The sequence below is a fragment of the Paramisgurnus dabryanus genome, chromosome 18 (genome assembly GCF_030506205.2).
Source record: "Paramisgurnus dabryanus chromosome 18, PD_genome_1.1, whole genome shotgun sequence".
Classification (NCBI taxonomy): Eukaryota; Metazoa; Chordata; class Actinopteri; order Cypriniformes; family Cobitidae; genus Paramisgurnus; species Paramisgurnus dabryanus.
The window spans coordinates 9,509,997-9,521,581 of NC_133354.1; positions in this window are offsets into that span (position 1 = coordinate 9,509,997).

The following is an 11,585-nucleotide window of genomic DNA, read 5'->3' on the forward strand; positions in this document are numbered from 1 at the left end:
TCCAGGACAGTGCTCTCATATAGGCGTCTGCATTACTGCCGTGCTCTCTCCTGTAATTGAGGTTACTGTAGGCCATGGATTTACCTTCACGACAATGGTATGGGTCTCACGTTCGATCCCGACCAGTCAAGTCAACCATTCCTCTAAGAGACGTGGCCCATGTGCTTGTAATTTATGACCATGGAAAATGGGGAAAATCCATTTGGAGGCCACCAACAGGGTAAAAACGGGAGCACTTGGTTGTAAACAACACGTATGATTTGTGATGAAAGCATTTACGGCCCGGAGAATACGAGGGTGGAAACACATGACTGCATGTGCCGGTAAGTGGGTGTCATTTCTGCTGGGAAAAATGTATGGATGGTGATTGTAAATGACTCTGGTGAAACCGAATGGGGTTGATATTGATGTGGGAAACGTAATCAGTGTTTCTCACTACAAGGTTGTCGTTCAGTGATTCATCAACAAATGTAATCGTCTTGAGCTTGCAATTTCATGACATTTACAATATGCTACCACCATAGGTATTCAGTACTTTTAAGACAGGACAAAAGCCTATTTATTCAGTAAAAATATCTAGAAATTCTTAAATTAAGATGCTTTTTCTTGATGAGCAAAATGACACAACAAAATAAGTCTAGTTTTAGACCAAAAATATAACATTTAAGTGATGTTGTGCATAAAACAAGCAAAAAAATTGCCAATGGAGTAAGCAAATTTTTCTTGAATTTAGTGTTTAAGAAAAATGTTCAAGATTTTTTTGCTTACCCTATTGGCAGATTTTTTTGCTTGTTTTATGCACAAAATAATATATACAATTTTTAGATATTTTTACTGAAAACAAGACAAAAATACTAAGATTTTTTTTTGAAAATAATTTTTTGCAGTGCAGGGCTGGCTTGTCCGATTGTGGTGCCCTTGGCAATATAATGGAGATGGGCCCAAATGGAAGCACAGTAATTCTGCATTTTTATACTGTAAAATGTACTGACAATATCTTATTCTTTATCCAGCCAAATTCATTGGAGGTTGCATTGCATTTACACATTGCATTGCACAAATGTGTCTACATGAAAACCAGTGCCATGCTAAGAACCTTTACAAACCCAGAAGGAAAAATTAGTCTTGGTTCCCCACCACCACCGTCGGGCAACTGAGATCAAGATTTTTGTAGCAGGGCTGAACCCAGTGGCACATGTGCTGTTTATATTGTTAGGTCAGCACACAAGATTTGCTGATTCCAGAGCAAGCGTGCATCATGTAGAAATGTTTACTGTCAAAGAACAGGTGCAACACTGATACCAGCAAATATCTGCAAACTTCATGAAAAGGGTTACTGGCACGTATGGTCGGGTTGCGATTTTGGTGCTTTCGTGTGTCTTGTGAATAGTATGCCATACAGACCTGTTTGCCACTGAACCTGCATTAACGACGACAGTGGGGCCTCCAGCCTTAGTCAAACGGGTTGGTATGTATGGTCGGGTTGCGTTTTTCGCGCTTTCGTGTGTCTTGTAAATAGTATGCCATACAGACCCGTTTGCCACTGAACCTGCATTAACGACGACAGTGGGGCCTCCAGCCTTAGTCAAACGGGTTGGCACGTATGGTCGGGTTGCGATTTTGGCGCTATCGTAAGTCTTATGAATAGTATGCCATACAGACCCGTTTGCCACTGAACCTGCATTAACGACGACAGTGGGGCTTCCGGCCTTAGTCAAACGGGTTAACACGTATGGTCGGGTTGCAATGTTTTTGGCGTCTTCTCCTGGTCCTGTAAATGGTATACAATATAGACCCGTTTGCCACTGAACCTGCATTAACGACGACAGTGGGGCTTTAGGCCTTAGTCAAACGGGTCGTCAGGTTTCATTTTCTCTTAAAGATCGGAAGGTGACCCTTATTTACCATATATACCCTCGCATTGGGCCCCCAATTTGCTAAATCCTCAACTGTGGATAACATAATTATGCCGCAATATTTAGTCTATCTGGAACTAAGCTGAGTTAAACCACATCACTGTGTGACACTTCAATACATATGAACGGCTGCTACGCTAATACGATTTTGTTTTTCTCTCCCTGTCTCGTCCTCGACCCGAGGACGAGACAAACAGACCCAGTCCCGGTAGATGTGAAAGTCGGCACACCTCTGATCTACTGGCCGTCCTTCAACGTTATGCCCAGCTGATACCTGACCAACGATCACCGGCAGAACCGCTTAATCCCCGCTAAATCCCCTTATCCGTTCTCCCAAGGGTTTTTCCCTCCTAGGACTTATTTTTCCTCGGATAAAAGCCCGGGGTTTTTTTTTCTCCTAGGGGGTTTTTCACCCCGGGGAGGCAGCCTTTTTGGGCTTTACCTAGCTTCCACTTCTATACGTTGCTTTAGTAATACGTGCAATTATAATATTGAGTCATAGCCGCAGCAAATTTAACTGCTCATGCTATCATGTATTCTGTTGTGCTATCTGTCGTTTTCTGTGCTTTTCACTGCTTCTATTTATGTAAAGCTGCTTTGAAACAATTGACTTTTGTGAAAAGCGCTATATAAATAAAATTGAATTGAATTGAATTGAATTACTGTCAGCGCTCTTAAACTGCAGACTGCTTTTTATAAATTGTGTTTTGAAAATGGTTTTCTTTTGCTCAGTCGTTCCTAGTATTTTCTATCTCTTTCTTTCTGCAGGCATTTTATGCTAACCCAGCAGCACATGTCAAGAAAAATATAAAACGCTTTAACTTTGTATAGCCTGAATGTTAAGGTACAGTAAACTAACAAAAAAAAGTCCTACACGGGAATAAATGATTTTCAAGAAAAAAATTCTTAGTATTTTTTGTCTTGTTTTCAGTAAAAATATCAAAAAATTCTTAAATTAAGATGCTTTATCTTGATGAGCAAAATGACCTAAGAAAATAGGTCTTTATTTTAGACCAAAAATATCACATTTAAGTGATTTTGTGCATAAAATGGGGTAAGCAAATTTTTCTTGAATTTAGTGTTTAAGGAAAATGTTCAAGATTTTTTTGCTTACCCCATTGGCAGATTTTTTTTGCTTGTTTTATGCACAAAATCACTTAAATGTGATATTTTTGGTCTAAAAACTAGACTTATTTTCTTAGGTCATTTTGCTCATCAAGAAAAAGCATCTTAATTTAAGAATTTTTAGATATTTTTACTGAATACAAGACAATAATACTAAGAAGTTTTTTTTTTGGAAAATCATTTTTCCAGTGTACACTGCAAAAAATTACTTTCTTACTTATTATTTTTGTCTTGTTTCAGTACAAATATCTAAAACTTCTTAAATCAAGATTTTTTTTTCTTGATGAGCAGAATGACCTAAGAAAATAAGTCTAGTTTTTAGACAAAATGTATCAAATTTAAGTGAATGTGTGGATAAAACAATATAAGCATTTTTTTAAGCGTTTAAGAAAAAAGTTAAAGATTTTTGGCTTACCCCATTGGCAGATTTTTTTGCTTGTTTAATCCACAAATTCACTTAAATTTGATATTAAAAAACAAGACAAAAATACTAACTAAGAAAGTCATTTTTTGCAGTGTATTGCTTACTAGTTGACTCTCATTTACCTTTTTGGTAATTTTATCACCAAAATACCACAGTGATTTCTATCCCTGCAGTAAAACACTAATAGTCGAATAGTCTTTAATGACAACAGATTTTATTTAAAGATATTATTGGCCATGAATGACAAACAAAGATTTCATTACAGGATAAAAACATGACAGTATTTTGCATTAATACTGTAAATCCAGTGCGACTTTACAAATGGGAATTACTCACCCTGTCCTCTGGGTGGCAGTACAGAGCCGAGCCATTCATCAGATGGTTTATTACTGACCAGAGCAGCTCACAGACTGAGATAATAGATACAGGAGCTCCTCATCTACTGGAAGATGGAAGACATAGATTTTCACTACTGTCACAGTTGAAGGTTTCTAGTTGTGGCTGCGTGGATTGATTTTTTCAGCACAAGGTCAGGCGGTATACTGCATAAATCTCAGGAATCGTATGGCTTACACATGCAATGCAACAAGCCTTGCACATAGCTGTAACAAAACCTGCTTGTGTGTTATATCATAATACTGCACATTCATCTATTTGGGTGCTTCTTGCTATAAAGGCAATAAACATTTTAATCAGATTCTTTTTTGTGATTTTAATGAAACTAAAGAACTTTTAATATGATAAATGTACTGTAATGAGCTTGAATTTGCAGGATTAAAACACCTTTTCATCTGTATCTTTACAAAGACCCTGATAAGATGACACAGCTTTTAGGGTTTCTTTAAATAACCTTTGTAAGGAGCACCGGAACAGTGCTATACTGTATGACACAAGGAAAAACGTTGAAGAAAAAGTTTCTTTTACAGCATTTATGAAAAAAGAAAAAAAACCTAGTACTGTATTTAGTGTAAATGAGATGTTAAAGGGACACTCCACTTTTTTTCATAATATGCTGATTTTTCAGCTCCCCTAGAGTTAAACATTTGATTTTTACAGTTTTGGAATCCACTCGGCTGATCTCTGGGCCTGGCGGTACTACTTTTAGCATAGCTTAGCATAATCCATTGAATCTGATTGGACCATTAGCTTGACTCAAAAAAATGACCAAAGAGTTTCAATATTTTTCCTATTTAAAACTTGACTCTTCTGTAGTTACATCGTGTACTAAGACTAACAGAAAATTAAAAGTTGTGATTTTCTAGCCAATATGGCTAGGACTATACTCTCATTCTGGCGTAATAATCAAGGACTTTGCTGCCGTAACATGGCTGCAGGAGGCACAATATTACACAGCAGATGAAAATTGTTTTTCCATCGAGAATTAATTGAATCGTTGGAAATTGGGTCATGTTGTTATCTGCTAATCGTTGCGATCCTGGGCCTTGACCCTCGAGCCATGCCTCGTGAATGGATAAGAGATTGTTTCGAGAAGGGAAGAAAATTTGCGTTTTTGATTAAAAATCTATTTGTTTAATAATCATGGGGGATTTTGAATTTTTTTTAAATAATGAAGCTCACAGATAAGTCATTTGTAAAAAAAAATCTGTTTTTTACGATTTTTACATCTTTGGCATTAACCTATATTTATTTATATTTTCGTTCACGGTCCTGAGGACAAGAAGATGCTTCGAATGAATGAACTCTTTAATTTCATTGTTTTTTCGTTCACCTAACTGAGCACCTGTAGCTTAACTTGCATTTAAAGTTATGATGCATTTGTTTTGCACGTGTTAGTGTTATGTAATAAGTCTTATGCATAATAGAAATGATAATGAAGTTCCCAGACTCATTATTTCTAATGAGAAGTGTGCATCACAAACAGAAGCAGTGATATTTATTATATTCTCATATCTCGTAAATATTTATAGACAGAGTGCTGCAGTTAGAGGGATAGACGGTGTTTACATATTTTTATTTTTCAGTTTTTGATGAAGGTCTATAACTTTGTCCCCGTTCCCAACCAACGCCAGCATGATTTTCACAAAAGTTTAATGCCTTCCAGAAAATGTTCTTCCTAGAATATAGTATATAAACATACAATATATCAAATGAAAGAACAGACCCTACGCTTTCAAACAACAACAAAAACGTTTCATCCTACCTTCATTCGTTCTCTTTTTATCACTTCTCAAATATGGGAAGGTTTCTTCAAAAGCAATAGATTTTGAGCAAAAAGCTGAGATAATTCCATTTTTGTGAAGGACTTTGATAGAGATCAGATTCAGAGCGATCCTCAAAACTTACACGGACATACAGCTGTTTGCCTCATGTACACTGTCAGAAAAAAAGGTACAAAGTTGTTCCCTTTTCTGTCGCTGGGGTGGTACCCTAAAATGTACCTTTTTGTACCTTTATGCGTATAAAACACATTGAAATGTTGTACCTTATGGGGTACAATATTATACCCTAAGCACCTATTGTGTACCTAAGGAACAATTTTGTACCAGTTAAATTTTAGGGGTACAACATTGTATTATGTTTATGTACCTGTAAAGGTACAAAACAGTACCTTGGGGTACCACCCCAGAGACAAAAAAGGTACAGTTTTGTACCTTTTTTTCTGACAGTGTAGGGCGATACTTCAGTTTTTATAAGTTGCGGAAGAACGCCACCTGGTGGATAATAGCGGTATTGTGGAAAGCCGGAAATACTCGTCGTTGGCAGGGAAGTGTTTTCTTAATTGACGAGTTAACTCGTTTTGTTTTTTTTCGTTGCAAAACGAGATAACTCCGTGTTTTTGATTTTTCAGAAATTCAACTGCAGTTCGTTTATTTTGATTTAAACCTTCATAACTTAAAAAATACAGCTAAGTAGCACCATAAAACAAAATAATAACATGATAACATAATAATAAACATGTTTTGACAAAATTTTTAAAAAGGGAGTTATCTCGTTTTGCAACGAAACTCTTCATATGTTACCATGGCAACACTATAGTAGCTTACTGTATATGAATGTAGGTGTGGCAATATTTATAAAATCTTAATAAATCTATCAATAGAAATACAGAGACAACATTTCAGGAAAAGGTAGTGCACTCTAAAAAATACTTGGGTATTTTCACTGTTGGGTCAAATATAAACATTTTCTGTGTTAATTTAACCCAGCGACTGAGCTCGCCCCTTTTTGACCCCATTTTTTAGAGTAAGAAAGGAATTCATAAAGAAGAAAAGAAACAGCTCATTGTGTTCATCTGAAACAACATTTTATTAGAAAAGCAAAGCATTAGAAACACTTTGCACCTGTACAGAACCAGCATGTTGGAATATCTCGTATTTAAGACGCTGCTGGTCCAGTGACCACATTCATACTCACATTAAACTCCAGTACAATGATTCGGTTACAGCGTATGAAATGCACAAGACACAAATTCGCAGATGTAGATATTTCAAATGACATAATCAACACCAGATATATATGTTATGTAATTCATATCTACAATACGGACATCATAAAAACAATAACACGCAAGTGTTCATAAATTCACGGTTACACTTTATTTTACAGTGTCCTGGTTATAAATAACACATGTACTTACTATAATAATAGCAAACAATTATGCAGAATTGTGACCATGTCTGTAAAATCCATAGGTTGATATCCTTCACTGATTTTTTTTTTACATTGATTTCAATCTTTGACATGGCCGTACTCCGTCAATATTAAATATATCATATGAGTTTATGTAGTAAATCAAAATAAAATGACTAGATTTTCACAGACTGGGTCACATTTAAAAGCAACCAACCTCACAACCAACCCTAAAGCTTATAGTAAGTTAATGCGTATGTTTTATTATTATTATTATTACTCAGTACTGTAATTATTTGTGTATTTACACTGTAACAAGGACACCTTAAAATAAAGTGTAAGCAAAATCTCCAATGGTACACACACACTTCACCTTTCAAGAGAAAATGTTTGTTTTGAACAAAGTAAAAGCATTTTTTGTGTGTTGTTGAATATTCATACTCTTCAATTATAAAACACAATCTCGTATGATGTGAAGAGGGCCATGAGCGCAACACTTAAACCATCTATCGTCTTTTATAAAGATAATGAGTGCTACTGCACCTGCACTCATACTAATCTTGCTGCAACATCGCTACGGCATGAAGTGGGCAGGGAGCGAGAAAAAATTGCTACAAGTGTTTGAGGAGATACGGAGCTTATGGAAAACGTTTATGTTACTCGAGGGCATTTTGATTGAGCGCTTGTGTTGAACCGATGAGCTGGTCGGTAACTGCACCCACATTGGAAATTAATTTGGTACATCACCCGCTGGAGAGCCATTAAAACCTTAACCAGTGGAGTGAACGATTGTGAAGGCTTGAAAATGTACGTATGTACCATATCTCATGATACTCCAGTGGGTTTTATTTCCTCTTTGCTTACACAGGACGCTTTGCTTCATGATTTCAGTCGCTACTACTAGTAAATAAAACAATATGTGATCCTGTCTGTGAAAAACAGGTTAAAATCTCATAATCTAAGTATGAGATTAGGAGCATTAAAGTTTGATTTCACCTTAATTCTGTCTACACTGCAAAAAATTATTTTTAAGAAAAAAAAATTCTTAGTAATTTTCAGTAAAAATATCTCAAATTTCTTTTAATTAAGATGCTTTCTTGAACGACCCAAGAAAATAAGTCTAGTTTTAAACCCAAAATATCAAATTTAAGTGATTTTGTGCATAAAACAAGCAAAAAAATCGTGAAAATTTTTCTTAAACACTAAATTCAAGAAAAAATCAAGAAAAATTTGCTTACCCCATTGGCAGATTTTTTTTGCTTGTTTTATGCACAAAATCACTTAAATTTGAAAAATGTTGTCTAAAAACTAGACATATTTTCTTGGGTTGTTTTGCTCATCAAGAAAAAGCATCTTAATTTAAGAATTTTTTGATATTTTTTACTGAAAACAAGACAAAAATACTAAGAATTTTCTTTTTTGAAAATCATTTTATGCAGTGTACAGTTATGTTTAAAAGTTAAGCGCCCTCTACTGGCTTGAAGAAATAAAGTGTCTTCATGAAATGATGTTTCAATGTCGCTACCACACTGCAAATAATGACTTTCGTACTTAGTATTTTTGTCTTGTTTTCAGTACAACCATCAAAAAATTCTTAAATCAAGATGTATTTTCTTGATGAGCAAAATGACCTAAGAAAATAAGTCTTGTTTTTTGACAAAACATTGCATTTATGAATTTATGCTTAAAACATAAAATAACATAACATAAAAAATATTTTTTCTTAAATTTTTCTTGAATTAAGTATTAAAGAAACAAAATTCTTACTCCATTGTCAGATTTTTTAACTTGTTTTAAGCACAAAATCACTTACATTTGATGGGTTTTTTTTCTTCTAAAAACTAGACTAATTTTCTTAGGTTATTTTGCTCATCAAGAAAATGCGTCTTAACTACATATTTAATATAAATTTATTTCAGATTATGAGTAACGGAAAACGACAAAAAAAAAAAAAAACTAAGAAAGTCATTTTTTGCAGTGCACTCATGTTCATTTAAATCTAAAGTGTGAACTTTTTACACGGTCCCTTACCAGTTTTTATTTTCCAATTAGCAAAATGTATATTAATGCCTTTTGCAGATGCTTTTAACCAAAGTGACTTACAGTACTTTCTTAATGCATTCAAGGTCAGTATGTGTGTTCCCCGAGACCGAACCCATGACTTCTGCACTGCTAACACAACGTTTTACCAACTGAGCTACAGAAAATGCTGATTATTGGACAAGGAAAAGTTTCTGTGGCATCACCTGATGCCGATAGCGGACCTAATTGAGTAAAAGCTCTTATGGGTTTTATTTAAGGGAAGAAACAAGCTACCTACATGTACACTGTCGTATGGGTTGGAAAATATGTTGCATAAAACATACACTAAATTTCATAAAAATACATTGTAAGTTTGAATAAATCAGTTTTTTTTTTAAAAAGACAGCACCACTCGCTTGATGCTTTTTTTTTTTTACAAATAATTAGTTTAAGCCCAACAACAAAGTAAAGTTAGATGGCTAAACACAGATTATCTTCAAGTAACTCATCTGGACTGACAGTCTCATTTTAACATTTGCAGGTCCTGTTGGTTAGCTGGTTTAGAATCATCTTCTCCCACCAAATATGGTTACTGATGACTAAAGCTAGGGTAAGAGTCAAATCAGATCAAACACATTCATGTAAGGAGCAGATTCCATTAACGCTCTCAAAACTTTTTTCTCCAGAATCGTGAGAAATTAAATGTCCCACACCTGAAGCCGTTCAAGCTTTGCACAATAACCATTACTGTCTGGCACAAGTACAAAATAAATATAATAATTAAGTAAAGTGTTACTGTATATTGCTACATCGACAATTCAATAACAAGCAACATCACACAAACCTCCAGAAAAACTGAATATCAGCGTGGCTGTCAAAAGCCATTGAGATATTCAGTACTCTACTGCTGTCTGGGACAGCATGATCATAAGTGTAACATTGCTTTAATACAAGAAGTTCATGTTGAATAACTTACATTTTAGACACAATATGGTCAGTTATTTCGTATATTTTTCTCCACAACGAAAATAATTCCAGAAGAAATGTTTTTCGGAATTCCCAAACAAACCCCAATTTTCCATTGTTCATCAGGCAGATGGTGTCACCTTAAACCGACACCAATGGATGAACAAAAGTGCCTGTATTGGATCGAATGACCACTTAAAGATGTTATTTTTCACATTTCCAATGGCTTAATGCTTACTTTGCACATTAAGCTGGGATACAAAAAAATTATATAAAAGAAATAACACAACGTCAAAATACTAACTTGATGTCCACAAAAGAATAAATAAATGCACAGGTTATTAAATGTAATGTAAATGGGATACAGAATTTATGCACATTATGCATTCTGTTCATACTGGACGTCCCGAGATAACACGCTTGAACTATCACCACCAAATGTTCCTGTTAGTGTGCTACTGCCGCCTGTAGTAAAGTGAATATGGATTCTCTCTCTCTCTCCATCTTTCTGACACCTACTGCGAGTCACAGATGGCCACATAATGACTGAAATTGCAAGAGGATCAATTCCATTCATTTGTAGCCTTTTTTTTCTGGCAGGGGTGCTGCAGTCCCAAATGATGGGTGAACTCTACTGTACACTACATAAATATGTGGAATCAAACTATAAGCCGCCTTATGCATTTGTAAATGTCACATTGTAACATTTGCATACATGTTATTATAGTAACATTTAAGATGTTGCCAAGACATAAATATTAAAGGGACACTCCACTTTTTATGAATATATGCTCATTTTCCAGCTTCCCTAGAGTTAAACATTTGATTTTTACAGTTTTGGAATCCATTTGGCTGATGTCCGGGTCTGGCTGTACTACTTTTAGCATAGCGTAGCATAATCCATTAAATCAGATTAGACCATTAGCATCACGCTAAAAATAACCAAAGAGTTTTGATATTTTTCCTATTTAAAACTTGACTCTTCTGTAGTTACATTGTGTACTATTATCGACTGAAAATTAAAAGTTGCGATTTTCTAGGCAGACATGGCTAGGAACTATACTCTCATTCTGGCGTAATAATCAAGGACTTTGCTGCCGTAACATGGCCGCAAGAGTCGCAATGATATTACGCAGCGCCTGAAAATAGTCCCCTGCTATTGAAAGTAACCAAGGTGACTATTTTCGCGCAGAGTGTAGTATCACTACGCCTGCTGCAGCCATGTTACGGCAGCAAAGTCATTGATTATTACGCCAGAATGCGAGTATAGTTCTTAGCCATATCTGCATAGAAAAACACAACTTTTATTTTCTGTCAATCTTTGTACACGATGTAACTACAGAAGAGTCAAGTTTTAAATAGGAAAATATCGAAACGCTTTGGTTATTTTTTAGCACGATGCTAATGGTCCAATCAGATTCAATGGATTGTGCTAAGCTATGCTAAAAGTGGTAGCGCCAGACCCGGAGATCAGCTGAATGGATTCCACAACGATCAAATATTTAACTTTAGGGGAGCTGGAAAATTAGCATATTTTCAAA